We start from the raw sequence: 26,707 nt of genomic DNA on the forward strand, positions 1-26,707 counted from the left end.
TTGTCCTCTTGTGTTGGCCTGCCTTTATATATATTTATCTCTCCGCTCCTTGCACTCACTCTCTCCTCAGTCTGTGGGCATGTGAGCACATAATTCTGCTTGTGTGTGTTTCAGAGGCGGAGCCTTTTCCTTGCTCCTGTGCTTTTCCTGCTTGCACACCTGAAAGCAGTTGGGTAAACATTCACCTGCATTCAATCTGATGATTACTCACCCACTACTTAAAGCAGAAGATTTTTCTCAGTCAGATTGTTGCTGCCACTGTGGTAGTAAAGTTGAGCTCTTAATGCTCTGTGGTTGTTTTTGTGAGAGAATCTGTTTTTCCTCTCTGCAAATGCCTCTTGCCATAGCCAACCTGTGAAGAGAAATCCATGCTGGAAAAGGAAACCTGTGGAGAAAAATCTGTAGGAAAAGCAAACTGTGGAGAGACACACCCTAGAAGTTTTTTTTTTTTCTTCAGAAATGAACTTTATTTATTCAAAAAAAAAAAAGACATTATTCCTGGTGTTCTGTGTTTGAGTCCAGTTCAGCTTTTGCCTGAAACATCTGTCTATAAACATTGACTCAACAGACATAAATTCAATTAAGAAGACCCTCATCAGCCAGTGAGTGCTCCTCAGAAAACACAAAGTTCCCCAGCACCTCTCCAAACAGCAGCAAGTAAACCTTCAGGAGATGGCTCATATGGGAGGTATGTTACAGTCTGTGTTCACAATCTCAAGCTTCAGCACCAGGCTGCTGCTCCTCATGGGGTGGCTCAGTGCAAATACTTGTACTGGGCCACCCCATCAGAGATCCCATGTGAACAATCCCTTCCAGCTCTAAAAGTCTACTCTGAGGAACTATAGAAATGTCGACTGTCTTTGGAAATGCATAGATGGATGGATGATGCTAAATTGCCTTACCTGGTTGTTCCTCTTAGGATAAGAGCACTTGGAAGAGCACAGGCTGTGCCAAGTGGTGGAAAGGATCTGACTTGTTCTGAATTCATAAACAAGTTCAAGAGTGTCTATTACTGACGCAGCGGCTAACAGACTGTTCAACTTATGGCAGAGAGGAAGTGTCTCTTTTCTATGGATTTTTGGATTTTATCCAAGGCCGACTGGAAGAAAAGGCTGTACAGGTAGCATGCCTATATGGCTTGAGTGATTATATATAAATGATGAGTTGGCTGTTAAAGCTCTATCCTCTTCCCCTGTTTTTTGGTGTGTGTGTTCGTGTGTGTTTGCGTGTGTTCGTGTGTGTTCAAGAAGTTAGTTATTTGGTTGTTTTCTCTTCTGGTGGATAGACAAAGTCCAGCAGTAAGGGTGGGGTTACTAGCACACAAAACTTCAGCTGAACAACCCCTACCCAGATGATCGATTCCTGCAAAAATTTGTTATTAAATCAAGTCAAACAATACTTAATGATACTTCCCTGGCTAATATCACATCCTTTCAGGAAACCATTGTGACCATATTGGCCTCAAAAAAATTGTCATTTTTCCTGTACTGGGCCACCCCTGTTTAAAAGACCATAAATTAAAAAAAAATAATTTCGTCTGTCAACTGCAAAATGTTCACCGTGCCACTGGTCTGTGGTGAAGCTGGCTCTGGTGAATCTTCTGGGCCACTTCTTTTTGTAGATGGAGCGTGTTTGCTGTTGGAGGGAGTCTGCACTGTTTGGTTTCCCCATAACAATGCGTTTGTAACACTCGTCAATAAAACACTGCAAATTGTCAAAGTCTTCTTCATCGTTCTCCAGAGTGTTGAAGTCGATTCAAATATGTCTCTTAGTTAGTGACAGAAGTGTTTGCAATTAGCAGCACACCATGTTCAATGCTACAGAGATTTTCTTTTGGTTTCTTGATACTACAGCATAGCTCTCCTCACTTTACCTTCCATTCCTGTCACTTACCGTCGCCCATCTAATCAGAATGTTGGTGGTTCAATCCCTAGTCCCTTCAATCTGCAGTCAGTTTTTCAAGGCTAACACACATTTAATGCATTATAAAGGAAAATAAGTCACCCAGAGGTCAATTAGTACATCTTTTGATTGTTAATTTTTTGCAAGGTCACACCAAAGATCTGTGCCAGCTTTCCAGTGGCTAATTATCCCGGCGCCATCTTTTTATTGAATCTGACACTGTGAAGGGCTTTCTGTTGACCCATCCCTCATTTTTAATAGTATTGATTTTTCGCCGATCATATCAGGCCTTGCATTTTCAAAAACACACCGCCAGCTTTTTTTTTTTCTCTCCTTTATAATTCTCTCCCGCTCCCATCCACCTCACAGCCTTTCACTTTTATTCCTGTCCAAAGTGTTTCAGAGCTGGCAGAATTGTAACTGTAAACACACATCTTCTGCTCAGCAATTATCAAAGGGGGCAGGGCAGGAGATCTGCTGGGAGTGCTCCTCAGAAAACACAACATTGATCTGCTGGCTCAGAGTACAGTAAACAAAGCCTCCGTGTCCCATGTGTGTGGCGCAATTATTAAGTGCGAGAAGGAGCGGGCTTTGCATGATTTATAAAAATACCCACCCCCAAAACAGTCAAATCACGAAGGCGGTTGTGAAGAAACACTTCGTTTTCATTTCTTTTAATGGTGCACCACAGTTGTACTTAATGAGCAATTGTTTCTTTGTTTTTGATCTCGCTGTGTGCACCCTCAATATTATTGTCGCACAAGTGCATCAGCTGTGTCTTTGTCGGTGGTTACGGCTGCTCTAGATGAACAGCAAATAACAAACGTTTCTTTTTGACAGTTCATTCTTTTTGGTTTGACGCTTTTCATTGGGTGAATTTCGCCACCTCTCTCTCTGTCACGTCCATTTTCTGTGTCATTTTCTGCAACATTAGATTTAAACTCTGATATGCAACATCCCTGGGCGCTCAGCAGAGATGGATATATGAATAGCATTTAGGAAAATAGATTGAAATTTGATGCTTGTCCTTCAGGGGGAGATTATGTGACATTGGTTACTGTCAACAGTCTGTTCTATTTCTATTTTAGCTGAACGCCATGGGTGAAAATGCACTCACGAGGTCCACTGGAATCGAAAACAAAATGGGCTATTACCCTTCGATATGATATTTCTGAGGCGATGGAAATGAAAAGAGGTCTCTCATTTGTGCTGTAGTGATCTGGTTATGGCTCTGATGCACATAGAGGAAACCTGCGAGTGTCCCATTTATCAGTTCTTAAGTATGTTTGAAAGAAAGGGAAATGACACACAGCAGTCATACAGATAATGCTAAGTCAAATTTGCTCGTATGGTTTTTCACAATTAGCCAAGTTCTGTAGGTCTCATAGGATCTCGGCACATATGGCTGCATAATAAAATCAAATTTTTGCATAAGCCCTCGAAGACTCCCCTCCACTTCCTCTCCGCTTTCCACTTGCACATGAGTAATAGAGACCATCTGCCTAAAAGATCACAGTCAGCAGAAAGGCAACGCAAGGGCTGCAAAGATTTCAATTATCAATATACCATTTAATACATCGCCGCCAGGCCAAACAGCCTGGCAACTCGACAGCACGAGATGGAGAATGTTATTTCTCAAACACATCAGCAGATAGCTGCAATTTGGCGTTGTGGTGCAGCGGGGATCAAACCAGCTTCCATCCATCAAACTGTACTTGGAACACGCAGAAGCGGAAACCCTTTACTTCTGCATGGGCAAACGGTTTAGGTATAGACAAAGTGATTAAAAGAGAAAAGCACCCATCTGACAGCTGAGTTTAATTTTTGGGATCAGGAGATTTGAAATACTACTGTAGATTTGTCAGCCGCTGTATGAAAGACTTTGATTCCCACGAGGGGATGTGGCCATCAGTGTGCTAATGTGATTGTTCCTGCTTTACATTTTGAAGAAACACAAATCCATATTTATACCCTTTTCAAACATGAGCTATATATTACTGCCAGCTTCATATTAAAGTAACAACATTCTGTGACATGGCATTTGTATAATTACTTTAAATCTGTTAAATATTTGACATGTATTCTTAATTTTTGTATATGTGTCATAATTAGGCCATCATTGCAAAAGTAAGCTTTTTCTTTCAGTTGGTCTTTCTTGCACCATTTAGAGCAACTTGCCTTTTGTAACTTGTTTTTGCCACAGGTCTGATTAATGGCAGGGCCTGGGTTTGAACTACCAACTTTGTGTTTAGAAATCCATTATTTAGGCCTAACAGATGGATTTAATGTACTAAAGGAGTCCTATTCTGACTATTTCTCAAGCACGGTTATGAGTTTGACAGTTTTTCTTTTTAATTGAAATATCTCAACAGTTGAATGCCTTGCAATTGAATTCCCAGTATTTCCACTGTCATTCAGATAGTAGTGCTTCTTATATGACTTCTAATTACGTTTGTGCAACTCTGGGTTTTTACGCTGATCCTGTTCTCTTGGACAGTTTTCTGTTAAATTTGGTATTGAAATAATCCCTTCTGACTAAATCCTTCATATAGCATAAATGTAAGGATTTTTTACTGCATCACTCTAATTTGGACTTTGCTTTATAGCCAGATGCCTTAAAGCTAATGACCAGCAGTTTAGGTTGTGCTTTGTGTTTACTGCCTCCCTCTAGGGTGACCATGTGTCCCATTTTACTGCATAGTATTTATTTATTTATTTTTTTATTCCTTCAGTCGGCCACAAATAGAGACTTGGTTGTTGCAAGACAGTGATTTAAATGCAAACTGACATAGGTGCTCAGCAGCCTCATTTTTGTACAGGAATATAACCAGAATAGAACAATTTGGCAATCAGCTGAGTCAAGTCCTCTCATGCAGAGAGGTGCTTATCGGTGTAAAGTGAATCAGATTGATTGCAATGTCCTGGAAATTTGCTTGCATTTGTGAATTACCCATAATTATTTGCAAACCTTCGCCAATGTCAGAGTGATTGTAGTCAGTCCAGTTTGGGTTGCTGTTATTTGGAGAGTAGTCGTCTTCCACCAAGACACTAATGCAATTGCCTTGTGATTAAAAAGTTGCCACCCAGAGATTGAGTGTGCAATGCCTACAATCTCTGGGCAACCAGTTGGTCACTGCATCTGCTTGCAATTGGTCATCGAATGTGATAAGATTCAGTGCAATCACCGAGCAACTGCCAATTTGCTCTTATTTTTACTCAGTGTAACTGAGCCACGGGACCGTAAATTAGAGATTTCACCGTATATCTTCACGAATGCATATGAAATTGAAATAAGAAAAAAATATGAGACATTGTCTTGATGTTCTGAAGGATCTTTCTCGAACTAATGCAGATGCAGGAAGTCAATTGATGCATGGGATGGAGGGAATTTTTGTCCTCAAGTAGCCTGGGAGTGTAAATGTTCCAAGCTGCAACGCAAAACTGAGAAGGAAACCCTGGTAAACATTATATGCTAATCATTAGCATGTTGACAGTATAAACATATCAAGCATTTTTGTACTTCATCCACAGACCAACTATTTTAAATGTAGACCTAAACATGGGAGCAGCACAAATGAATGATGTGTTCTGCTGACATCTCCCTGCCTGTGTCTCTTTATTGGCCCTGTCTGCCTCTTTTGCTTACAGAAATAAGTAAATGTTATAGTAAAAATGTCTTTTACTGCCAGTTACATGGTGACAAAATACCACAATTCTGTGCAGCAAAGCAGCAGATGTAAGTGTAGTCCATAAGTATGTCATATCTGAACAATTTCAGTTGTATAACAACGTTCACCTAGCATGTTGTACAGTCTGTTAGCAGCTGTAGAGCAGGAATGGTGACAAGTGAAGCATAAAGTAGTTACTATCAATAATGTATAATTCCTGAGGCTAAAATATGCCATTTTGTGAAATATGTGTGCAAAGAAGTGGAGGCTCAGTGTTGGAATTGCTGTATCAGGAGAACTCCGAAAGTTCTTCACTTATAGCACCTTCATTAGCTGTAGGTACACTGGAAGGATAAGATGCTTAGAAATTCTCTGGGCCTCTGTAAGAAGGCTTTACCAAAGGAGAAGTTTCTGTGCACTTGTCTGAGACTGTGTACGTGTTGACAGACAGATGGACAGGTGCCCATATTCATTTGTGTGTACCTGTCTGTCAGCTGCCAGTTACGGTGGCGTGTGCGGATACCTTTTCATGTGTGTATGTTGGTTTAGGCTGTCACTTCATTCTATTTTTGGTTTCTTGCTTGGAGTCTTAAGCCTTTACCATTTGGCACAGATGGCATTCAAAATACATGTTTCACTGGGAATTTAGTTGTTTAGCAAGGGTGCACAATCAACACCTGTTTAATTTAAAACCCCTGCCTAGGAGTCATAGCTTTTCTAAAAGACAATATCATTTGCGCTACGTGCTGATTGTGAAGGAAGAGTTCTGATCTCGTAATGATACTAGATAAAAACCTGAGGGATCACAAAAGTTATTTGAATTCATGATGATAGTTTACCTTTTCACATTTATTTTACAAAAAAGTCATCAAATTGTTCCTTATGCTACAGTAAAAAGTGAGCGAATCGTCGTTGTTTGGTAGCCGTTTATGGCCAGAGTGGATGCGATTTTCTGCCATGTACTCAACAGGTGTAAATGCAAATACCTGATAGTTCTACCAACTGTTCAAAGAGTAAGAACTTGGACTCACTGGTGCTGCTATAATACTACTAGGGGTTCATTTCGAATCCTGAATCGATTTCTCAGTTTGAATGTATTTTGCCAGAAACACCAGAATCTCAAGTTAAACTTCACAAAAGTATTTCTACAGCCACCAAACAGCTAAAACAGTAAATGAGAGCAGGTAAACTGACTCCACAAAAAAATGTAAACAAAGCGCAGACCCGACACTTCAGAATCAGTGCGATGTCAGCTTTCTCACCTGATAGCATGTACACAGACACGCCGCCAGCTCAAAGATTTTGATGCTGCAGGTTCTGTCACTCGCCGACCAAAACTTCGCTTCACTTTTGATAAACATCCTCATTCATTCGCACTTACTTTTGCTGTTTTGCTTCCACCACGATTTAAAAACAAAAACACACCCTGCACAGCTCTCTCTGTCTCAGTGTACTTCAAGAGCAGTTTCCCCATCTCAAATCTGTTTTCTGCATTATTTTCTTGGTTATTATGCACCAGTATACCACTGTGTACAGTGCTGACGGCCACCTTTTTTTTGTTGTTGTTGTTTTTGTTTTTTGTTTTGTTTTTTTTAAATGACTTCCAACAGGAAAGCCTGTTTCTGCTGTTCAAGACCGAAGAAATTTAAACTTTTTAAAATGATGCCAAATTGCAAAACGCTTAAAGGTTTTATTAGAGACACAGCTAACTTTGCTCTGCTTCACTTCAGAACAATCAGGTAATGTCCATATGTTGATTCATGGTTTTCTTCATTTTTTTTTGATCTACTGTAGAATATTATTAAGGTTATCTGTTATAATAAGCCAGGCCAGGAAAATATCCTTCATGTTTTTCTGTGTTTTATCCTCAGTTACTTTATCAGAGATGTAAGCAACACAGCAGATGCCTTTGTGACAAAGTCCCACTAGTAACTAAATGATCAGAATTATAATATTTCTGACTGAGTCAACATTGAATTCAATGGTGAATTTAATTTAGGAGCTTGTGAATTGGAATCAAATAGATTGTAGAAATCAGTGACGATACCAAGCCCTAAATACTACAGTCATGCTAGGGAAAACTGTAGTTAGCGACTACAGCACAACCAGCCTTACTGCAACTGTGTGCAGTGAACTTGCAATCTCATTACCTTTGAAATGGCTGCTTGACTGACACAGACCACTTCTGCGACTGCTTGCGGTCAACTTATCATCTTCAAAGCGACTAAGATGGCAAGAAAAAGGCAGCAAGTTGGAGCCAGTCTGCTCACAGTCTGACAGAATTCGGTCAAGTTGCCAATTACGTGCAATCAGCTTGTGATAATATAGAGATTAACTGCCATGAATCAGCAAAAATTGCAAATTTACTGTGGTCTGCAAACACATCAATTCAAAATCAATCTGGATTAGACTTACATTCAGAATTCAGCCAGAACCTCACAGAAATTTAAACATTTGTGACATATGAAGGCAGTTAGTTCCACTGTTCTGGGAATCCATCCTACCTGAAAAAACATCCTACCCAATGTTTCTGCGCAGACGCATCGCATGCGCACAACACCAACGCCAAATTAACTTCCTTTTCTCTCACCCATCCGGAATACTTCTTGAGGTTATGGTTAGGTTTAGTCACCGCAAGTCACCGTCAAATTATAATACGGGTAGGACGTTTTGTCAGAGTAGGATGGTTTCTCAGAACACCGGCCAGGCCCTCTTATTGGGCCTCTGTGACCTCCCAGGTGTGCCAAGTTAGTAATCAGGGAGGGGCGGAGTCTCTCCAGGACAAGTCAACAATAAATACAATAAAAGCACACAATAAAACAAAAATAAAACACTATACAATATTAAAATATTAACAATAATAAAACACAGCATCTCATGCGAGATAAAAACCTAGTTAACTTGTCCATTTCCACCCCGTGACAATACTGTACGTCCAACCTGTTCAGACCAAGTTACACTAATATTGAGTCACTTATCCCTTGATCCAATATTCATGATACCTGATGCACCAGAGGTTCTTAAATTAACTTGCTCATAAAAATAGAATGAGATGTGATTACCATTTTATAACCTCTTTTGGCATTGATCTTTCACTGTAGAGGACAAGGAAAGCTCACATGCATTTATAATGAGGTGTTCTGATGTGACTATTGGAACAATGAAGGATTATGCTCGCTAAACACTTTAGTGAACTGCCCATATGCCAGTGTTCATTTCAAAGGTTATTAGAAATAGGCATACTGTTTCACGTTATATTTTTCTGCCATCTGAATGTGCATGAACTAATGAAGGAACAATTCTTTGGTGCCTCACTATTTTGCATGAATTTTTTGTTTGCATGACACAAGACCTTTTGTAACAAATGGAAAAAAAGTATTGAAAGATAGCACTAAGTCTCAAGAGAGTTTAGTAAAGCCAAGGCTGGCACAGAGCAACGCAAGTCCCATTTAAAATTAATATGCTAGAGTGAGCCAGATTTAAAAAAAATAATGCAGAGGGTCTCTTGATGTAAAAAAATGTAGATGCCTCTACCTGATTTCAGTAACCTTCATCATCCAGTTCATGCCATTTGTTGTAATGATGTATGCAAATTCCAAACAAACGCACAAAGCTACAGAAGCTGACGGTGAAATGCATTCTAAGTTGGGCCCACGCTACGATGTTTTAATACTTCCTATTAATATTCATACCCCACCGCGAGACAGTCAAGGATAAAGTGTCTGACTTTTCTGAAAGTCTCATGCCATAACTTGATGCATTGTCACCTCTGTTTCAGCTTCCGCCAGTATGCCTGGAGCAGCTACAAACACTGCAAAACCTGACCATTTGCATTTTTCAAATTTAAAGTGTGGGTGGACAAAAGCAAAAGCAAATGTGTTATGTTCTTTTATGTGGTGCTGTCATTTTCTCCTTTTTCTTTTAATCCTTTTTTTTTTTTTTTAAGTTGCATTGCAGCAAACACTGGTGACCAGCGCAAGCGCTCATCGGTGCCAATGAATCATGATTTCAAAGCTGTTATAATCTGTTATTTTTGCCAACATCTGCTATGAAGACTCAAGGTTACATTTCCCCCTAGGGTAAACATAATTGTTTTGAACATATGTTGTTTATGAGCTATTCTGGAGCTTTTAAAAAGAAGAACAGCTACTTCTGGACAGAAGGATTGTCTTGGATTCACAGTTAGGAAATGGTTAATCAGTAAGACAAGTTGCTTATTTGTATGCATGAGGCATGTTGCTGGACTATAGAAAATTTAGTTGAACTGAACACATTTGGAGAAATTTCAGCTGTCTTTCAGGTAGTTTGGATTTTTATTTTCATTCCTTAATGGATGACATGTGATTTGTTTGCCTCATATTGTGAGGTGGGCAGCAGCTGTTTTGAGTACCAGGATTATATTCTGTCTCCTCAGAGGCAGAAATCAAATCCTATCAGACAGCTCCTGGGCCGCCTTTGACTTCCAACTAGTGAGACAACTAAAAACAGTCTGTCCTCGGGGATGGCTACTATCATTCTAATGTATGCCAGTTTGACTTTTGGTTCCTCTGCCAAGGACAGGGTACCACCTGCTGAAGGATCTGATTTTATCTGCATGTTTATGAACAACTCCACTCCAGAGACCCCACTTGAGCGATAGCTCACTGCTCCGCAAGGAGAAACCTGCCCTACCCACTGCCACACCTCTCTGCTCATTCATCATAATGACACCGCGAGGGAAGAATATCTCCACGTCCTCACATCCTGGAGACATGGACATAAAGGAGATGTCATGTCGACAGACACAAACTGGCAGGTTGCAAGAATTAAAGATAGCCGCAGAAAAGATAAGCAAGTGAAAGCGAAATTACAAAATTACTTTCAAAGTACAAACAGAATACCCAGCAAGTTCTCTTATTTAAAAAGAGAACAAATCACTTGTAATTCCCTTCAAAGTGACACAGAAAATCCCAATCAGCAAGCTAAACTCTTTTATTGTTGCAAAATGTAACAAATCAATGTCAAATATTCTATTTTATGATCTGACAAATGTGGACGAGGCTCAGTTAGGTTTAAGCACTAATATTATTTGACCAAAAAGCAGGTTAAAGTTTGGCGTTCTGTTTGGCACAATTTCCTTGCTCACAAAAATTTGCTCCATATTAGTCACCTTCTTTCCTCCGTTCCTCATAATTACTGCAGCAGCTGAAGGGCTTTGTCACTGGGACTCCAGCATATGTTGTTTTGGAGCACTTGTTGAAAGGCCTGATTGTGGTATTTTTCATTCATTCAGTCAGAGATCTCTGCAGAACAAACTCATCACTCATTTTCACTGGCACCTGCAAGCAGAGTATACAACTTAAATGAGTGCAAAGATTAGCAGCTTGAAACAATACTGAAGACTTAATATGAAACTGAAGCATTTCGGTGGCAATAAAAAAACTTATGCCACAATTTTCCCAGGAGTGGACTTAGCAGGAAATTCTCCCCAAGGCATAGACCGTGCAATGTTCAGGGGAAACTGCAAAAAATCCTACAGACACGTCTCAGATCAGACTCTACAGGCCTCAATTAGCATGAAAAATGGTCTTCACGGGGCAATTAGATAAGACTAAATAAATATTGTTTTTATGGAAGAGTATTCAGTCTCTTCCCTCTTAAAAGAACATGGCAGCACAGCTTAGGTTTGCAAAGTTGTATCGGAACAACCCACAAAACTTCTGGTACAATGTCCTTTGGACAGTTGAGACCAAAGTGGAGATTTTAAGCAATAATGCAAAGTTTGGTGAAAGCCACTGACAGTATATCAGCACAAAAACCTCAAACCAACTATAAAGCACGATAATGGAGAGTTGATGTTTTGGGCTCGTTTTCCAGCCAACCTGGGCACTTAGAAGTTACTGAGTCGTCCATGAACTCCTCTATATGCCAAAGTAGTCTAGAGTAAAATGTGAGACCATCTGCGTAACAGTTAAAGCTTGGCTCAAGCTGAGTCGTGCAACAGGACAATGCACAAGCCAAGCAGCCAATCAGAATGGCTAAAAAAAGAGGAGAGTGGAGATGTTGCAATGGTCCAGACAAAATCAACTTGATTGAAAAGCTGTGGTGGGACTGTAAGGAAGAGGACTCCCTTACTACATTTATTTATATTATATTATATTATCTGTATAGCACTTTAGAGCACACCTTTGACTTTATTAAAAACACCTTATCAAGCACTTTATTTAGCATTGCACTTTAAGCATGGATTTGCACAGTAAAACATTTGCACACAAGAAGTTTAAATATTTATTGACTATTTATTGGGAATTTTAAAATCAGTTGGTAGCCTTATTTCAGATCCTGCACAGCTGCTCCTCATCAAGGAATGTGGTGGTTGTCTGTCAGGAGAAAAGAATGGTGATTGAAATTGTGATTAAGGTTTACCAGTAAGGAAAACTAATGCAAATGTGTGTGTGAAATCTAGGGATAAAAGTGGTGCAAATAAGTGTAAGATAATGATTACTCACCTTTCTTGCCTGTGTCCTCTTCAAGGTGTTTGGGCAAATGTTTCCCCGCGGGTCCAGACACCATTTAAAGGTTCCGGGAGAGACCACTGGTAAAGAGAGTGTGGTGAATCTTTTTGTGCTTGGGTTTCTGGGTTTTTATAATATTGGGTTTGGTGTAATATTAAAGTGTGAAATATTTATTAATATGTAAATGTGAAATGTATTTATCCATCCATCCATCTTCATCCGCTTTATCCGGGGCCGGGTCGCGGGGGCAGCAGCCTAAGCAAAGAGGCCCAGACCTCCCTCTCCCCAGCCACCTCCTCCAGCTCATCCAGGGGAACACCAAGGCGTTCCCAGGCCAGCCGAGAGATATAATCTCTCCAGCGTGTCCTGGGTCTGCCCCGGGGCCTCCTCCCGGTGGGACATGCCTGGAACACCTCACCCAGGAGGCGCCCAGGGGGCATCCTTGTCAGATGCCCAAACCACCTCAGCTGGCTCCTTTCGATGTGGAGCAGCAGCGGCTCTACTCTGAGCCCCTCCCGGATGGCCGAACTTCTCACCCTATCTCTAAGGGAGATGCCAGCCACCCTTCGGAGGAAGCTCATTTCCGCCGCTTGTATCCGCGATCTCGTCCTTTCGGTCACTACCCACAGCTCGTGGCCATAGGTGAGGGTAGGGACGTAGATCGACCGGTAAATTGAGAGCTTCGCTTTTACACTCAGCTCCCTCTTCACCACGACGGACCGGTGCAGCGTCTGCATTACTGCAGCTGCAGCCCCAATCCGTCTGTCGATCTCCGGCTCCCTTCTCCCATCACTCGCGAACAAGACCCCGAGATACTTGAACTCCTCCACTTGGGGCAGGACCTCATCCCCGACCCAGAGTGGGCACTCCACCCTTTTCCGGCTGAGAACCATGGCCTCAGATTTGGAGGTGCTGATCCTCATTCCCGCTGCTTCACACTCGGCTGCGAACCGCTCCAGTGCGAGCTGGAGGCCCTCACCCAATGAAGCCAACAGAACCACATCATCCGCAAAGATCAGAGATGAGATCCTGAGGCCACCAAAGCGAAAGCCCTCCGCCACTTGGCTGCGCCTAGAAATCCTGCCCATAAAAATTATGAACAGAACCGGTGACAAAGGGCAGCCCTGGCGGAGCCCATCACCCACCGGGTGACGAAAATCGCATTGTTCCTCCTGCATCAGAGGTTCGACTAGCGGACGAACTCTCCTTTCCAGCACCCTGGCATAGACTTTCCCGGGGAGGCTGAGGAGTGTGATCCCCCTGTAGTTGGAACACACCCTCCGGTCCCCCTTCTTAAAGATGGGGACCACCACCCCGGTCTGCCAATCCACGGGTACTGCCCCTGATCTCCACGCAACATTGCAGAGGCGTGTCAACCAGGACAGCCCTACAACGTCCAGAGCCTTCAGGAACTCGGGGCGGACCTCATCAACACCAGGGGCTCTGCCACCAAGGAGTTGTTTAACTGCCTCAGTGACCTCGCCCCCGGAAATTGGCGGGTCATTCCCCTCATCCCCAGACTCTGCTTCCTCCTCGGAAGACGTGTCAGTGGGATTAAGGAGGTCCTCGAAGTATTCCTTCCACCGCCTGACAATTTTCTCAGTTGACGTCAGCAGCGCTCCGCCAGCACTATACACAGTGCAGGTAGAGCACCGCTTTCCCCTCCTGAGACGCCTGACGGTTTGCCAGAACCTCTTTGAGGCAGTCCGAAAGTCTTTTTCCATGGCCTCTCCGAACCCCTCCCACACCCGAGTTTTTGCTTCAGCCACTGCCCGAGCCGCATTCCGCTTGGCCTGTCGATACCTGTCGGCTGCCTCCGGAGTCCCACAGGCTAACCAAGCCCGATAGGACTCCTTCTTCAGCCTGGTGGCTCCCTTCACCTCTGGTGTCCACCATTTGGTTCGGGGATTACCACCACGGCAGGCACCAACCACCTTGCGGCCACAGCTCAATGCAGCAGCTTCGGCAATGGAGGCGCTGAACATGGTCCATTCGGACTCAATGTCCCCCGCCTCCCTCGGAATGTTGTTGAAGCTCTGCCGGAGGTGTGCGTTGAAGATCTCGCGGACTGGGGCCTCTGCTAGTCGTTCCCAGCACACCCTCACTACGCGTTTAGGTGCACCAGGTCTGTCCAGCGTCCTCCCCCGCCACCTGATCCAACTCACCACCAGGTGGTGATCAGTTGACAGCTCAGCCCCTCTCTTTACCCGAGTGTCCAGAACATATGGTCGCAGGTCTGGTGATACGATTACAAAATCGATCATCGACCTACGGCCTAGAGCGTCCTGGTGCCACGTGCACTTATGGACACTCTTATGTTCGAACAAGGTGTTCGTTATGGCCAAACTGTGATTAGCACAGAAGTCCAATAACAAAGCACCGCTCGGGTTCAGATCAGGGAGGCCGTTCCTCCCAATCACGCCCCTCCAGGTCTCGCTGTCGTTACCCACGTGAGCATTCAAGTCTCCCAGCAGGACAACAGAGTCTCCAGGTGGAGCACCTTCCAGCACCCCCCCCCCCCCCCCCCCCCAGGGACTCTAAGATGGCTGGGTACTCCGAACTGCCACTCGGCGCATAAGCGCAGATGACAGTCAGGACCCGTTCCCCGACCCTAAGGCGCAGGGAACAAACCCTCTTGTCCACCGGGAAAAACCCCAACGTACCGGCAGCAAGCCGAGGGGATATTAGAATACCCACCCCAGCCCGCCGCCTCTCACCAGGGGCAACTCCAGACTGAGACAGAGTCCAGCCCCTCTCCAGGAGACTGGTTCCAGAGCCCAAGCCGTGCGTAGAGGTGAGCCCGACTATATCTAGCCAGTACCTCTCAACCTCACGCACTAACTCAGGCTCCTTCCCCACCAGAGAGGTGACATTCCATGTCCCTATTGCCAGTCTTGGCAGCCGGGGGTCAGTCCGCCAGGGCCTCCGCTCCTGGCTGCCACCCGGCACACAATGCACCCGACCCCTATGGCGCCTCCTGCGGGTGGTGGGCCTGCGGGAGGATGGGCCCATGTCTCCTCTTCGGGCTGTGCCCGGCCGGGCCCCATGGATTAAGGCCCGGCCACCAGACGCTCGCCCTCGGGCACCCTCCCCGGGCCTGGCTCCAGGGCGGGGCCCCGGTAACCCTATCCCGGGCAGGGTAAACTGTTCCCTTGGTGTTTTTTTCATAAGGGTCTTTTGAATCGCTCTTTGTCTGGTCCCTCACCCAGGACCAATTTGCCATGGGAGACCCTACCAGGGGGCAAAAGCCCCCAGACAACATAGCCCCTGGGATCCCTGGGACACACAAACCCCTCCACCACGATAAGGTTGCGATTCACGGAGGAGAAATGTATTTATGTATTTATTTATTTATTTATTCTTATTGATATATTGTATAGTGTGGTGGAAGGTTGGGATTTAATAACTTACCTGAGAGTGGAATAATGGTTAAGTCTGTGACAGCTGAACATATTTAAGGCTGCCAGTTGTCATTAGAGTGTGGATTTTTGTGCTGTGAAGAAGCTCGACAAGTTAATTATTGTAAGGAGAGCTGTATAGAAAATAAATACTTTTTGTTCCACTACACTTGCCTTGGTCCATCTCACTATGTTTCCAGCCGCTAAGGGCCGCCCTGTTACAGGGACCTTGAAAGAACTGTTCAAAAATGAATGGCTACAAACCTCAATAAACGCAAGCAACTATAAACAAGAGTAGACCAAAATCCTCATCAATATGTGAATAATGATAAAGTCACTCAGAAAACAATTACCTGAAGTTATTGCAGTTCTACAGGTTACAGAATGACAAGGTATTTTTCACGGGACTGTGTAGAGTTCTGTGAAAACGGACTTTTTCACATGGCTACAGATCTTGCATTACAAACTGATTTTATAGGGAGAATACCAACATAAACCTTTGACCCTCCTTCTTGCCTGTCTTTCACATACTTTATTTAGAAGGCCCATCAGCCTTCCATTTACACATTTTCAGTGGCTTCTCTTTTCTCAAAATTCTCCTGATCGTTTGAAATTCAATTATGCTAATGACGACTAAGGTCTGAGACACACAGACACTCTTTTCTATTTTTTTTTTTTACTCTGCTTTGCCTGCGTATTTTTGAGAATAATTATTCTTAAAAGCATATCAGGGGCAGTAATTTGTACATTTTGAAGTGTGTTGGATCCTGCTGTCACTGTTAAGAGGTTGCAGATACTGAATAGACAGTGTGACGTTGGTTTTTCAGGGGTATTCCAGACCTCAGGCTTTCTGTTTATAAAAATGCTTTGACTGTATAGTATAGGTGAGCATTATAGTGTACCCAAATCATGCAGATGTTTCAGTTGTAACAATAGCTAACCTACAATGTGATGTCATCCACATTCAGGGCTTAAACCTTTTGAGTTTTCCTTTTCATATGTAGTTCACACTGTTACACAATTCTAGTTTATTTTTACAAGTGAGTCCTTGATTTCAGAGGTAAATAAAAATGGTCGAAAAAACATAATGTATTAACTGCAGGTAAAAAAAGCGCAACATGATCTTTAAATGTACTGTAATGAATATCATGTTACAGCACAGAACTGTAGTTGCACTGCTGTGAAAAGCACTTGGCAGCATTCTCAGGTCTATAAATAACTATATAAATCTCACCTCTAGATTCCACACTGTATTGACAACCTAAAGTGGCCTGCCAGCCTAAAACACCACTGATTTTTCACTCTGTTTATGCCATGGTTGTTATATTCCACTCTATATGTTCTGTAATATCTTTATATCCGCCACCACCAAATCTAGTCGCATCATTATCTTAATGCTGTATTGTCACTAATGACCCAAGGCACCGTTGTTTGCCGGTGATAGTTGGCATTGCTTCTTCCCACATCCTACTGCTATATTCAATACAAGCATTTAGATATTTGGATTACATCTAGATCTTAATGACAGGTAAAATCGCTACGTGAAATTACATTTCACTCCAGATAATTTGTAACTGAAAGCAACACCCAGCTCCAGTCTGAGCATTACTCCTGACCTCATCTACAGCAAACTCCAGCAAAATTCACTGAGCTTCTTGCAATGCAGGAGCTGCTTCTGTAATGCTCGGAGCCAGTGAACTAATAATACCATCTGGCCGCGTCAACTCGAGTGTAGTTGAATCACTCAAAAAAACAGACACAAACAGTGAATTGAACATGTTGTTTCATGAGGTCAGCCGCGTTCTGTGCTCCAGCACCTCTGTTTTGTTTCTTTGTTGTTGTTTTGGTTTTTTTGGTCTGGGAATGGAGCCCAATCCAGCATTTGCATTCACATTCTCTTGAGTGTTAAAGAAATCAAGGGAGGGCTGCTGCAAACATCTGTTCCTGGAAATTTATCAACAGACTTTTGGCCTTTTAATGTGCAGTCAGTTAAACAGTGTCTCTTTTAAAAATTAAATGTGGCCCCTGCGGGACATTCAGGGACACTTACTATTAATGCATGCGCACACACACACACACACACACAAATCATAGTTGTTGTTTTTTTATGCTTTACATTCACACTAATGTAACTAGTCTAAACGAAGAAAAGGGACGGAGTGTTTGCATGATATGAGAACTGATCAGTTGCCGACTGAGAGGCACAAAATCTTAAATGTTAGCCCACATTGTAGACTTTTAGCTCACTGCATGTTCACTGGATGTGAACTGAACTTTAATTTCCTGGAGGGAATAGGAACTGTAGTAAAAATAGTAGACCACAGCCTGCTGTTTCAGCTCAGATTATTTCCTAAACTCGGTGGTCACTTAATTCGATTTGCATTAATGTCACTTATTTACTTTACAAAAGCGTTCTTTTGCTCTTGCTTTAGTTGGTTGCAGTGACTGATATTGTTTTAGGATATTCAGATAGCGGGTAGGAAAACTGAATTGCCTAATGTACTGTAGAGAACACACTGTTTTGTAAATGTATTATTTGACTTGATGAGACTGCCTCGGGCGGTTGTGTACTTCCACTGTTTGGCGAAGCTGCGGCTATCTGTCAGCACACTAACTCCATTATCACAACAGTAATTTCAGCAAATAGTAAGTGGTTATTTTACAGAGATAAAAAGATCAACAGTAATATTGCTTATACCATCAGGTTTCTTTAAGTGAGTCCACTTCTTAGTGCAGATATATTTCACTGTGATTGCTGTGTAAATTGGAACATGGTTTACTGAGGTGGGGGGAAAATACCTGTTAAATCATACGCCTTCTTCAACAGGCCGACATTTAATGTCACTAATTATACAGTAATTTCAGGAGGAGGAAATGAAAAAAGAGAGAGGGGCACAGGGAAAGTGTAAGGCACAATTGGAGAGCAGGCACAGTGGGGCTGAGATATGATGGCCATTATAGCGGTGGCAGCTTTGGCCAGGTTGAGGACATGGAGGTCATTCACAGTGGGACTTGGCCACACACACACACTCTCACCTGCCAAGCGGCAAAGGCAACTTCAATAGGCGGGCGAAACACGGCTACAAAAGGCAAGAGGAGGGCTGTCCTTGGCTGTGGTGCATTCAGCAATGTCATCTGCACAACAGAGAGATACAAACAATGCTGACTGCAGTTATGAAGTCCTGCTAACATGGGCATTATTCTAAATTCTGCCAGCCGACCTCCAGTCTGACATATTTAACTAGCTCTTCTTGATGGTGGACCAGTGGCAATTATTTAGTTCCCATTTATTAAATGCTCAGCAGTGAAAGTAGTAGGTTTGATTTAAACGCACCTCATTATAATCACTGGGAAGATTTTAATCTCTTTTCTTTGGACAGAATTGCTGGTATTTCATTGTGTAAGGTGCAGCACATTTAGGTAACCAGCCATCAGCCACACAGAAACACAAATGTGTATGCCTAACAAGGTTGCTAATATTGGCGTACTTTACATTTTTATAATTAAAAATATCTGCTTACAGTATGGTAACCAATAACATCCAAAAAGGGAAATGCCATTAAGATGATTTGAAGTTAAAAATATTGACCATGTTAGTAATGTGTTGCAAAAACGTATAATCATGTCTCTGCTGGAGCTTCTGTTGGCAGCCACTGCCATCACTCACTACCTAATACTTCAGCCACACTAGGGAAAAAAGTGATTTGAATCCATGGCATGAACAATATTATTGTGGCTGTGTTCAACAGACTTAGGATTTTGTTACTTTTGAGTTGGTTGCTCTGAAGACAAGGACCTGGTGTGTGACTAACATTACAGTCTTTTACAGCCCCTAAACTTCCAAGCAAGCACCGAGTGCGCAACGACGTAATGGGAAATTCACAGAGAAACTCGCGGATTCTTCCACTGACCGCTGCGGCACACCTGCACCAGGGTAAACCTCCCCCTACCCCACTCCTGCTTTACAGGTGAAAATAGAGCAAAAGGACCGCTAGTCTTCGACTTTATTTATTTTCTGCTGTGTTTTACTTGCATCTATTTGAAAGTGAGTGTAAACACACACAAAAAAATTATTTTATGTGCTGGAATGTGCAGAAAATAGGTTTAAATATTAAACAAATTTCTTGCAGTCAGAGAATGTTGCATATAATAAAATTTTTGCTTAATACATAAAGTTAAAAGATTAAAACTAATAAAACAAGTTTTAAAAAAAGAGACTTTTCCATTTGATTACATTTTTAGAATTGGGCTGAAAGATCTATCGCTTTATCACCTATTCAGGTTGTAAATCGTGTTTTTAAAAAGTAACTAAGTAATTAATTACTTTTAAAAATAAGTAATCAGTAAAGTAACTGGATTACTTTTTGGGGGAGGTAATCAGTAATTAGTTACTGATTACTTTTTTTCAAGTAACTTGACCAACACTGGTGGTAAATCATAAAAGATCAAAAATCTGTTGTCGTATGTTGCAAATCTGTTATCACAATGCAAATCTGTTACCGTCTACATACAGAGAAATGCATATGAACTACTTTCATTCTAAATGAAAGTAGTTCATCCAGAACCTTAGAGATTTTAAACAGAAATTTAGAAACTAAGACAATGATTTCAATGCAAAAAGACTTAAAAAAAAAAAAAAAAAAAAAGTAGACTGCAATTATTTTAAAACCTTCAGTTATCTGACTGGCAGGCAGTCTGAGTGGGACCATTGTTGTTTGGTGATAGGCTGCTTTCCACAAAGCAACCCGTGCAGATAGTAAGTGGTGGCTGCAATTACTACACAACACAACAATTACTTTTTTTTTTTTTCCAACAGTGGAAGAACAAATCTGGCAACTGCAGATTTTTTCTAGTTGCAAGAAGGTTGCTGTTCTGTTTTTACTCTTGTGTGACGATTGTGTGCCATTTTAAATGCTGTGCTCTGATTTCTCCTCTGGTAAAGACTGAGCCCAACATATTCAGAAAATGTATGAAATTAGAAAAGAGGCCCACATTATAAAAAGGCAACCTTCTGTGACAGATAAGGACAGGGGTACACTGTTAACCATTAGCAACAAGAACCATATTCTCCTTAAAAAAAAAAAAAAAAAAAATACAAGAGCCACAACATTCATTGGCATTTTGAAGACTTTTTTTTTTTTAACTCTTGTATGCCTCGTAAGCATAAAATTATGGATCCAGTATATCTTATATCTAAAGAGTGAGTAACTTTGGGATGTACTCTCAACTGCTGTTTTCTGCAAGAAATCAATTGTTCTTTTCCGGAAGCGTTTTTACATATCCTGAGAGCAACATCTGAAACATGATGAGCATGTAGATGGTACTGAATTTTCCAAGCTTCTTTTCCATTCCCTTAGGGAGCATTTGGCATTTCTAGCTAAGGTCTAGATCAAAAGTCTTGTGGAGTGGCATTCATAGACTATAAGATGCCAGCATACCTTTCCACATTGAACAGCTTTTCAAGTTCCCTACTTCTTGAGCTCTTCTTATTTATGATGGTGGGCATGAGATTTGGAAAAGAAATAGTGGAGGGACTCCAGAAGTGCTTCTGCGGTGACTACTGAAGTGGAGAAAATGATACGTTTGTAGCCATAGTGATGGCTATATAGCACATATGAGTGCGAAGGTTTACAAGTGTCTCACTATTCTACTCATAACTGAAGCACCATTGATGAGCTATGTATGGTTTTAGCCCATGCTTTCAAATTGCTTCTCTGTGCTGTCTGAGTATTAAATGCTTGGAGCTCGGAGAATGTAAGAAACGCCTTCAACCATTTCTATCTTTTTAATGATAGAAATTGCTCTTGAAGTAAAAACACATGTGCTTTGAAGTTTTTTGTTTGTTTTTTTGAAAGGTAAGCTACCTGTTATGAAGGTTTGCATGCTAGCAGAAAAGGTTCAAAATTCTTAGTAACTTGCCAGCTGGGACAATTGTTGCCCTGTGTCCTGGTCTTTCTCATTTTTATTGCCATTTTGTTTCTGCTTTATGTTATCATCCTTAAATTATTTTTATGTTTATTTATTTATTTATTGTAAGACTCATTGCCAGCAGATGCCAGTCTTCTGGGTCACAATCGGTCTAATAAATCCTTTGTTCGACTGCTTAATAGTTCAGTCACATTAGAGTAAAAGTTGAATGGCAACTGTTTGTTTCTTCCTGTGGCTACAAAAAAGGGGGGGAAATGGTTGCTTGCCCAGATTGAATTATTTTTTTTTCCTGATTGCAAGTAGTTGCTGCAAAGCCTTTCAATTGCATAGTGACTACAAAGCACTTTGAGGTGAATGCTGTCATGTGCTTCTGTATAAATAAAACTGAATTTAAATGAACTGAATCGTTTATAAACTGATTGTATTCTGGTTATTTTCCCGTATAGTAACATCTGCTGCAGACGGCAGCAAATTTGCGATTTTTGCAGATTTATCACAGTTAATCACCATATTATTGCTTTATCACACACAAGATTTAGTCATTGTAGAGCTGTCCAGAGCTTTGGTTGCCAAGTGGTTGGTATGTGTCATTATAGTAATCTCCAAACCAGATGGTAGACACCTGCGGTGAAGGGGATCATCAAGCTGGAGTCCCACAGACTTGGTTGCCCATAAGACTGGCAGCTCACGAGTACCAGGAGGCCAATTGGAATGTAGCTCTTACAGTAGCTGAAGCAGAATGTTGGGATTGGGGGAGTTTAGTGAAGCCATTAACAAAACAAGATGTTTGGTCAGCCACAAAGCGACTCTGGCAAAGATGACTCAGGAGGGGAAAGCAGTGCTCTACTCACAGGCAGTGTTGGGGAGTAACGGAATACATGTACCGCCGTTACGTATTTAAAATACAAAATATGAGTAACTGTATTCCGTTACAGTTACCGTTTAAAAAGGTGGTATTTAGAATACAGTCACTTTGTTGAAATACAGTGGGGCAAAAAAGTATTTAGTCAGCCACCGATTGTGCAAGTTCCCCCACTTAAAATGATGACAGAGGTCAGTAATTTGCACCAGAGGTACACTTCAACTGTGAGAGACAGAATGTAAAAAAAAAAAATCCATGAATTCACATGGTAGGATTTGTAAAGAATTTATTCGTAAATCAGGGTGGAAAATAAGTATTTGGTCAATAACAAAAATACAACTCAATACTTTGTAACATAACCTTTGTTGGCAATAACAGAGGTCAAACGTTCACTATAGGTCTTTACCAGGTTTGCACACACAGTAGCTGGTATTTTGGCCCATTCCTCCATGCAGATCTTCTCAAGAGCAGTGATGTTTTGGGGCTGTCGCCGAGCAACACGGACTTTCAACTCCCGCCACAGATTTTCTATGGGGTTGAGGTCTGGAGACTGGCTAGGCCACTCCAGAACTTTCAAATGCTTCTTACGGAGCCACTCCTTTGTTGCCCGGGCGGTGTGTTTTGGATCATTGTCATGTTGGAAGACCCAGCCTCGTTTCATCTTCAAAGTTCTCACTGATGGAAGGAGGTTTTGGCTCAAAATCTCACGATACTTGGCCCCATTCATTCTGTCCTTAACACGGATCAGTCGTCCTGTCCCCTTGGCAGAAAAACAGCCCCATAGCATGATGTTTCCACCCCCATGCTTCACAGTAGGTATGGTGTTCTTGGGATGCAACTCAGTATTCTTCTTCCTCCAAACACGACGAGTTGAGTTTATACCAAAACGTTCTACTTTGGTTTCATCTGACCACATGACATTCTCCCAATCCTCTGCTGTATCATCCATGTGCTCTCTGGCAAACTTCAGACGGGCCTGGACATGCACTGGCTTCAGCAGCGGAACACGTCTGGCACTGCGGGATTTGATTCCCTGCCGTTGTAGTGTGTTACTGATGGTGACCTTTGTTACTTTGGTCCCAGCTCTCTGCAGGTCATTCACCAGGTCCCCCCGTGTGGTTCTGGGATCTTTGCTCACCGTTCTCATGATCATTTTGACCCCACGGGATGAGATCTTGCGTGGAGCCCCAGATCGAGGGAGATTATCAGTGGTCTTGTATGTCTTCCATTTTCTGATGATTGCTCCCACAGTTGATTTTTTCACACCAAGCTGCTTGCCTATTGTAGATTCACTCTTCCCAGTCTGGTGCAGGTCAACAATTCTTTTCCTGGTGTCCTTCGAAAGCTCTTTGGTCTTGGCCATGGCGGAGTTTGGAGTCTGACTGGTTGAGGCTGTGGACAGGTGTCTTTTATACAGATGATGAGGTCAAACAGGTGCCATTCATACAGGTAACGAGTGGGGGACAGAAAAGCTTCTTACAGAAGACGTTACAGGTCTGTGAGAGCCAGGGATTTTCCTTGTTTGAGGTGACCAAATACTTATTTTCCACCCTGATTTACGAATAAATTCTTTACAAATCCTACCATGTGAATTCATGGATTTTTTTTTCACATTCTGTCTCTCACAGTTGAAGTGTACCTCTGGTGCAAATTACTGACCTCTGTCATCATTTTAAGTGGAGGAACTTGCACAATCGGTGGCTGACTAAATACTTTTTTGCCCCACTGTAAATGGATTACACGGCGGTACTTCCCTGTTTCATATTGTGGCGGGTCAGGCCTGTTTGGGTTTTGTTTGACAGCTACGTTCTGTTGTTCCAGGTGGCAGCGTTACGGTTGCCATGGTTACAGGGTGACGCTCTCTTTCTGCTGTTTCCTGGGTGAGAGAGGCCTTTTTGTTGTTGTTGTGCTAAGCTAATAGGCGGAATGCTACAGGTATAGCTCTAAAGAATGTAGCATCATGGGCAGTTTAGTCCGTGCTGCAGGGAGAATGGACTGCCATACACGTTATGTGTCTGTGAGCGACGGAGGGAGAAAAAGGAAAAGTACGAGCTGTCATCGAGCAAAAACGGGAACTGGAAGCATGTAAATATAATAATAACCACTGCAGCCAAGAAGAGTGCCTGACGAGCCCAGTTGTAAGTAAGCTATTAAGACTCGACTGTACACCGTGTTCGTATTTTCCTCCAAAAACAATAAGTTCCGTTGGAGCAGCCTTTCAACGCCTCTCTCTGTCTCTCGCTAGCAAAGTGACCCAGACAACAACGTAAAGCTAGTTTTCGGCTACGAGCCCGACACAGAACCCACCGTATTAGCCAGAGGTCCATTACTACGGTTCGGAGCCGCGGACCTTCAGTAACAGTAATAAATCCCAGCAATAGTACATTCATGTAGTTGTAAACAGCATGATAATATATTAAGTAATCCAAAGTATTCAGAATACGTTACTCTCATTGAGTAACATAACGGAATACGTTACGGAATACATTTTGGGGCATGTATTCTGTATTCTGTAATGGAATACATTTTAAAAGTAACCTTCCCAACACTGCTCACAGGTTATATAGTGCAGGCGAGGTGATGCTGATTTCAATGATGATATAGACCAGGGGTGGTGGTGGGTTCAGTACACTGAGGATCTCCTCAATTCCACTGACACGTCAACATGCCAAAAGCAGATGAGGTAGACAACTCGCCAATCACTAGGAGAGAAATGCTGGGGTATTGTTCACTGGGGTAAATAACTTACTGCAAAATCACTTAAATAAGTGGCAAGACCCCTGGAGTGGCTAAGATTCATCCTGAGTTCCTAAAGGCTCTTGATGTTATGAGGTTGTCTTGGTTGACACACCTATCCAATGCTGCATGAATATCAGGGACTGGACTGTGCTTCTGGATTGGCAGACTGGGATTGTGGTTCCCATCTTCAACTATAGGGCTTCCTGTCCAACCACAGCGAGAGGTTGATCAGTATTCCCAGCAATTAGACATGTTCCCAGTGCATGCTGGACTCTGTGGGGCTTTTTTTTGGAGATGATGTAGTTCTGTTGGCTTCATCAGGTGGTAACCTCCATCTCTCTTGTTGTGGTCAAGAGAGAGCTGATTGTAAAAGTAAAGCTGTTTATTTAACAGCTGATCTACATCCATATCCTCACCTATGGTCACGAGCTCTGGTAGTGACCCAGAAAATTAGACACAAGCAATGAGGTTTCTCCAGAGGGTAGCTTAGAGATAGGGTGAGGAGTTAAGTCATGCAAGAGGGACTCTTGGGTGCCTCCTGGATAAGGTGTCCTACTGGAGGGATGCCACAGAGTAGATCATGCAAACATTAAGTTAGTCTGCTTGTGATCATAGCAATCAGAAGGAGGTTTTCAGTGCAGCATCTTCTTTTTCACCTATTTTACCTGTTGATGGCCAGCAACTTCCAGAAACCACTCACCAACAGGTTTTGAGTACATTTTTTTTTTTTTTTACTAATGGCCTGAGGTTGCCAGGGTTGGCTAACCAGTCTCTAGTCTACAGGCCATCACTGAATATTAAGGAACAACGCATTGCTGAGACTGCTCCAACACAGTAATCACTGTGTTTTGTATTTAAAGAGGATATCAGAGCAACTTTAAATTTTAAAAAGAATTTTCATTATGCAAAATAATTCAGGTTAAGTGACTATAGCATGATGATGACAAAGACAGTGATATATAGGGAACAATGTAAAGTTAGCTAAAATATTCTCACACGTCACTCTTTTGTCATTTTGAATTGTTACGGCAGCCTTGGAAGAGAATCTGCCTTCCCTCATTGACTGGCACTGCAGTCATTTTAAATTGAGCAATTCTGAATCATCCATGGCCCAGTGGAGTGTTAAACATGTAGTTTGCAATTAAGCAATGATAACAAATGCGGCATTAAAACTCTGGGGCATATTCTGTCAGTCCCTGATAAATAATATATTTAGATTGACTGAAGGGGATGCTTAGTGACTGTGTTTTCAACAAAAGCATAAACAGGCAATTTCAACAAGAAAAATGCCACTGCCTGTGACTGACAGAGCCATGTGTTAATATGATTCTAATGCACCGCAGAGACATAGAAAAAATAACTCGATGGAATGAATTCATTTCAGGGAATGCTAAAAGAAAAAATATCTACATCCCAAATGTCAAACATGATATTGAAAGAAGATGGGGTGTCAAAAGCAGCCTGACTCGTTCAACTACATCAAGGTACCTTGAGTGTGGTGGCCGTTAATGTATTCCAAACACCGAGACAGTTTCTTAGAGACCAGCTGTCCCTGGCTGGAGCCCAACCGCCAATCATCTCGCAGAGACAGACTCATTCCAAAGTTGAGCCCAAGGCGGGGTTGAAGCAGAGTACAAACAGGAACCCATATGGGATAGAAACGAAGGGCATAAAAAAAGAGAAATAAAATGTTGATTCCGGAAAATGAAATACAGC

The 26,707-nt window shown here is 42.3% G+C and overlaps 1 protein-coding gene across 2 annotated transcripts in view; it reads left to right on the forward strand.

Moving 5' to 3' along the window:
* The first annotated feature begins 254 nt into the window (after positions 1-254).
* The window catches only part of cald1a (caldesmon 1a), a 169,751-nt gene continuing 143,298 nt past the window's right edge, over positions 255-26,707 (forward strand). The window contains exons 1-2 of one of the 2 annotated variants that reach the window (XM_085138734.1): positions 255-438; positions 569-688. The gene's annotated coding sequence lies outside the window, so the exon portion shown is untranslated. Of the gene's footprint in view, positions 439-460; positions 689-26,707 lie in introns of those variants that run through there. The other variant, XM_085138733.1, reaches the window with a different exon arrangement.

This window comes from Neolamprologus multifasciatus, chromosome 17 (assembly GCF_963576455.1).
Source record: "Neolamprologus multifasciatus chromosome 17, fNeoMul1.2, whole genome shotgun sequence".
NCBI classification, from domain to species: Eukaryota; Metazoa; Chordata; class Actinopteri; order Cichliformes; family Cichlidae; genus Neolamprologus; species Neolamprologus multifasciatus.